Here is a 6000-nt window from a genome sequence, read left to right on the forward strand (position 1 = left end):
AAAAGAATGGAAAAATAAATTGGGATAAATAAAAAATATAAAACAATATATATGTTTAGGAAAATGGGTTAGGAAGGAAATGAAAATAATAATAAAACGTGTGGCCATGAAATAGGTTAAATAAGTTACTAAAATAGGAAAAAAAACAATAATAGAAAAAGTATTTACCTTTTTTGAGAAATAGATTGGGTAAAATATATAAATAAATAATCATGGTAGCTATAGAATAGAATATTTGGTTAAAAAATGGATATAGGTAAGAGGTGAATATTTTACAGAAAAATAGATAAACACTTGAATTCAAAAAAATAAAAAGAATTGATAATGGTTATAACAGTAATATATATATATATATATATATATATATATATATATATTTGGGATCCATATTTTTGGTTAGGAAAGTTTCTAGGTTTGGTCTCAAAAATAAAAATAAAAATATATGTATAATACCAATCACTTCGAAAATCATATAGATTGCCGATGATGGAATATTCTTTTGGAATGTGAGAAGTCACGATTCCGAATGAATTGTTCTAGGCTAGGGATTTCGATTAAGACCCCACTAGTACGATAAGAGGGTTTTAATATTAAGTTTCGATAAAAATTATAATATTAGTAAAATATATACAAAAATAATGGATTAGTTAGTCAAAAAATAGAAAAATAAGAAAGGTTAAAAAAATTTAAAAAGAAGTTGTGCCATAAAAATATATATAATAATTCTGAAATAAAACATTTGATAACATTTAGGTAAAAAAAAGATTTATATCATAAAAAGAGATAAACACTTAAATATAAGAAATATATAATAAAATAAATATAGTTAGATAAAAATAATAAATACAAAATATTATTCCATGCAAAAGCACATAATTTTCAAAAAAATAATAAAGGGGTAACAGGAAATTTAAGAAATGAACTATTGAAATTTATGAGTACATCACACCTTATTGTTGCATCGTTAAATGTCATGGGATGTAGACATATTTTGTATAAGAGTATAAGCCCCGATAATGGGACTTTTCAAAGGAACTTGCAAAGGCGAGTTTCTTCGAACAATTCCCTAGGTGAAAAAATACCTCCAAGTCCCAGTAGTGTTATGGGAGGGCTCGGATAATATCTTTAATAAAAGACCTCTGCTGATAATAGGTTTGTATTCATGAAAAATATTATTTTTACTTGTAAACGACTACCCTAATTATGGGATTTACTCGTTAAACTTGCGAAGGTGAGTTTCTCAGGTATTTCCCTTAGTAAAAGAATATCCCTGGATCTCGCCAGTATGATGGGCTGATTCGAAAAGTACACTCAATAAATGGTTTTTGTTTGGCAGTATCCTAATTTTATGCCATGCAATTGAATCACGTGCACGTCACACTTGTAAAACCAAATAAAATATTTTAATTTGTTAATAGAATAAAAGATAAAAAATAAATAATAATTAAGGAAATATAAGAATAAAATCAATGGGTTAGGATAACATATGTATAAATGGTACAGTTCATGGAACATCATAGGGGTGCTAATCGTTACCTATGTTTAATCATACTCCTGAACTCAACTCTAAACAAAATACGTAGACTAGTTTGTTGTTCTTTAGACAGATCTAAAGTCGATTTAGAACTCCATCAAATAGAACAAATGTAATAGGTGGCCAATCGCACCTAGGTAAAACATATTGGTGGTGAATCCTTAAGTTATCCACGTTTAGTAATCGGGTTCTCGAACTTGCACGTTACGACAGCTAGCGACTCTGTTGGGGAAGAAAGAGAGTCGAGCCATAATTAATCATAAGTTTTCTTAAGCCCTATATAATTTAGTGTTTCTTTTCAATTTGAGCATTTGTTTTATGCATTATGGTTTTGTGCATTAATTGTTTTATCTTCATTATTTTATTATTTTTTTAATTGTGGGGAATTTAGGATAGAGGAATGTGAGTTTGTCCATCAAAGGTTGTACGGTCCTTCACACACATGACACATGTTGCATTCATGCATAAGCCTTCTACCCGGGCTTTGTCCTTTATTAGGAAGGGGTTTAGTAGCTACGCTCTTGTGAGGTGATAACCTCTGCATGGGCCAATGAACATTCCCACTTAAATTGAACCTAGTTTGTTCGAAACTTATAATGGGTGAGGATTGAGGTGCCTTATTGGTTGAGTGGATGACAGTGAGGAATAATTTGGGAACCTTGAGCCTTATTCAAAATAAAAACCCAGCATATAGAGTGTCGTAAGTGCCATTTCCCTAGGTAGAGCTTCACCTGTGCGTTAAAGAGTATGACCTTGAATTAAGCACACATGAAGGAAGTCCTTTTACACCCTCTACATTAACTCCTCACCAAAAATAATAAGAATTGTGGAGTAGATTACATCCAACGACGTGATAAATACCCATGACAATCGTTACCATTTTTATTTCCAATGCAAGTTAAATTAATTCACCGTACTGACTTGAATATTCTTTTCCTCTTTCTTTCATTTGTCACGCACCCATCTGCATCCATCCTATTGCATATAGGGAAATATTGGCTTTACAACAACTGCTGACTAAAGGAATCTTGATTACATCTATGGCATCATTATCGTCTAGCTCGCTCAATAAGTATGGAATGACTATGAGGTCGAACTACTAATGAGACAAGCTCAACAAGACAAAGGGGATTGTTTAGCCAAAAGGCATATCCCGACTCTCCCAAAGAAGGTTCATCTTGATCTCAAACAAAATGACCTTTCAGAGATGAAAGATATTTGAGAGTAGTGGAGGAGTAATAGTCGAGACAGTTTCTGCAACAAGTATGGGCACATCACATTGCTTCTCTATGTACACGTGGACGATCAGTTATTGAGGGCAGTCACTCAGTTTTGGGATCCTTCTTACCTATGTTTCGTGCTCAATGAAGTAGATATGACACCGACAATAAAGGAGTATTCATCATTGCTTCATATAAACCGAATGCAACCCGACAAGGTATATTGGAGAGCTTAGAAGACAAGGCATCGGAGGAAACTAGCCAAGTTATTAGATGTCACCACTGAAGATGTTGATCAAAACTTGAAGCAAAAAGGAGATACTAAGTGCCTTTCATGGAGTTTCTTGAATAATTATATTAAGAAGAGGAAGATGAACAAGGTCATTTTGCCTTTGCTTTGGCAATATATGGGTTGGTGGTCTTTGTAAAACTCATAGGATATGTTGAAGTCTCAATCATAGATTTCTTCAACCAAGTAAAGAGGAACATTAACCCGGCTCCTGCCATCATAGCCGAGACATTGAGGTCATTAAACTATTACCGTCGGAAGGGTGAAGGGCTTTTCACCAGTTAGGCTCAACTTCTCACCATATGGATAGTGATCCACTTTGAGTGCAAGGTTGATAGATTCCGAAAGTCATTCCTCTCATCAAGTTGTCCTATCTGTGAATTCTGTGAAAGCGAATGGCCAGTTTGCAAGAAAAAAGATAAATGGATTGTGAGACTTCGGAGGCTTATAAGTGTGGAGGTGACCTGGAGGTCTCCTTGGATGCCTAGGATGTAAGTGATGTACAAGTGTGGAGACGAACCATGGGCACTACTGATGGGACCTTGGGGAGTAATTAGTTATGCTCCAATAATGGCACGGAGGCAATTCAGATTTGAGCAATTTGTACCAATGACATACAGGCTCAACTAACTAGAGCTCACGTACGGAGAGCCGGGAACCCTTAAGAAGATCTAAGATATCATTCAAGCATGGAAGAAAACAAGTAGGGTTGATCAAAGAATGTTCATTGATAAGGTCATTACAAGATATTTAGCTTGGCATTCCCAAAGAGGAAAAGATGTCGTGTGTCCTCCCAAAAGCACATCCAAATTCCTTGTTGGTCTAGAGCGCCAAGATGTTCTCCAAGAAAGTGAGCTGGCTAGAAGGAAACTTAAGACGAAAATGATGAATATGAAGCACAGATATGAAGCTGAATTAGAAGAAGTAAAGAAAGAAGCCTCGAGGAAAGTTCAAAAAGCTTTTGATGAGCGAAATGAGTGAAAAAAAAAGTTTGAAAGTTCAAATGCGACATGTTTATCTTTGGTTGTCAAGATTCAAGGAATGAAATCACTAATAATACTCTGCAAAACAGGATACGATTGTAAGAACTAACCATACAAGAACTTAAGAGCGATAGCAACTTAATGAAGGTAGCCATGGAAGGCTATAAGTAGCAACATGAAGCCAGCAGGTAAGAATACTTTCGAATGAGGGAAATGGGAAACTTATATAAGCAAGACCTTCGAAGGAAGCAATTTGAAATGGAATGGATATTGATGCAAATGAAAGAGGTAGCCTTCAAAGTGAGAGAAATAGCAAACAAGACTGAAGAGCTCAAGAGGGAGATTCTTCCAAAAGATGAGCTTAGTGAGCGCTTAATAGGCCACCTCAAGATAGTGCGAGACTAGAATGATCGAGTTGGCCTTTTCTTTTGAAACCAATGATGTAAATGTTTTAAATGGGGATGTAATTGGATGCTCCGCTTTTATGAATCAAGATTCCTTACGACAATTATTGTTAGATGGCCAATATTTTTCTCTCGCATCACATATGCATAATTTGTTCCATAAAAGCATATAAAAAAGCACAACAATTTAACTCTTGTCATTATTAGTTCCTAACCCTTTGAAAGTAAATAAAAAATAAAATTAAATAAAATCAAAAGCTTGAGAATCTTACCTTTTTCATCACATTCATGAACATAAATGCATCTAATTCATGTTTATGGTTATAAAAGGTTTCCAAAATAGCTCGACCATATAAACCTTGCGACTAGCACACTCATAATACCTAGTCAACGAGTAAAAAGCATGGAAAAATAGCAAAAGGATCGAATAAATAAAATGGAAAAAAGTCAAGAAGAAATGAAAGAACAATTGGCAAAACTGATGGAATTAATGATGAGTTTGAGTAAAAAAAAAAGAGTATTCGAAGAGCCAGCTCTATCAGAAAACCCATAAGACATCGACAACTTGAGAAATGATCGACTTTATCCCCTAGGGTTTACTCCACCTCATGCCCAAACCTTTCAAAAAGTTCACCCACAAGTGACACCACCTGTTGCCGGGTTCCATCATGCTTATTACAATGTACCACCCCTAATAGGTTGTCAACCGATTCATGGGCAATTCGGGTTGAATTTAGGAACTAATCCCACTGAGCCAATACACGTCCCAAATTTATATGACCCGAAAAGCAAGAAAAGTTAAGAAAGAGTTCATTATAGACAAGGAAAAATGAGAAAGCCTAGAAGTACAATTTGTTCGAAAGCGCCTTCGTGCTATTGAAGGAGTTGATAGGTTCGGTACCATGGATGCAACTGAACTATGTTTAGTGCCTGATGTAATGATCCCTACCAAGTTCAAGGTTCTAGAATTTGAAAAATATGACGAAATAAAATGTCCAATGGCACACATTACTACGTATTGTCAAAAACTAGTGGCACAATCTCACGATGACAAGCTACTGATCCATTTCTTCCAAGATAGTCTGATTAGGTCAGTTGCCCGGTGGTACGTATAGCTAGATCAAAACCGTGTTAAGACTTGGAAAGATCTAGCAAGAGCCTTTATAGCACAATATAAGCATGTGGCTGAACTAGCTCCTAATTGGTTGTAATTATAGACCATGAAAAAGAAGCAAAGTGAGAACTTCAAGGAGTATGCCTAGAGATGGAAGGATATGGCAGCGCAAGGTCAGCCACCTCTCATTGATAAAGAAATGACTGTGTTGTTCGTAAACACACTTCGAGCTCCATTTTATGAACGTCTAATTGGCAATGCCACGAAAAACTTTGTGGACTTGGTCTTATTCAGAGAGATAATAAAAAGAGCTATCAAAAATAGGAAAATTGAAGGGAATGAAGCTGCTAGTTCGAAAAAAAAGGAGTATATCCAAGAAAAAGGAAAATGACATACAAGCAGTCGCCTATGATAGGCAATAAACCCATATCTTCAGCCCATATCACCCATACCTCC

This window comes from Theobroma cacao, chromosome 2, assembly GCF_053813885.1.
Source record: "Theobroma cacao isolate CCN51 chromosome 2, ASM5381388v1, whole genome shotgun sequence".
In the NCBI taxonomy this organism is placed as follows: Eukaryota; Viridiplantae; Streptophyta; class Magnoliopsida; order Malvales; family Malvaceae; genus Theobroma; species Theobroma cacao.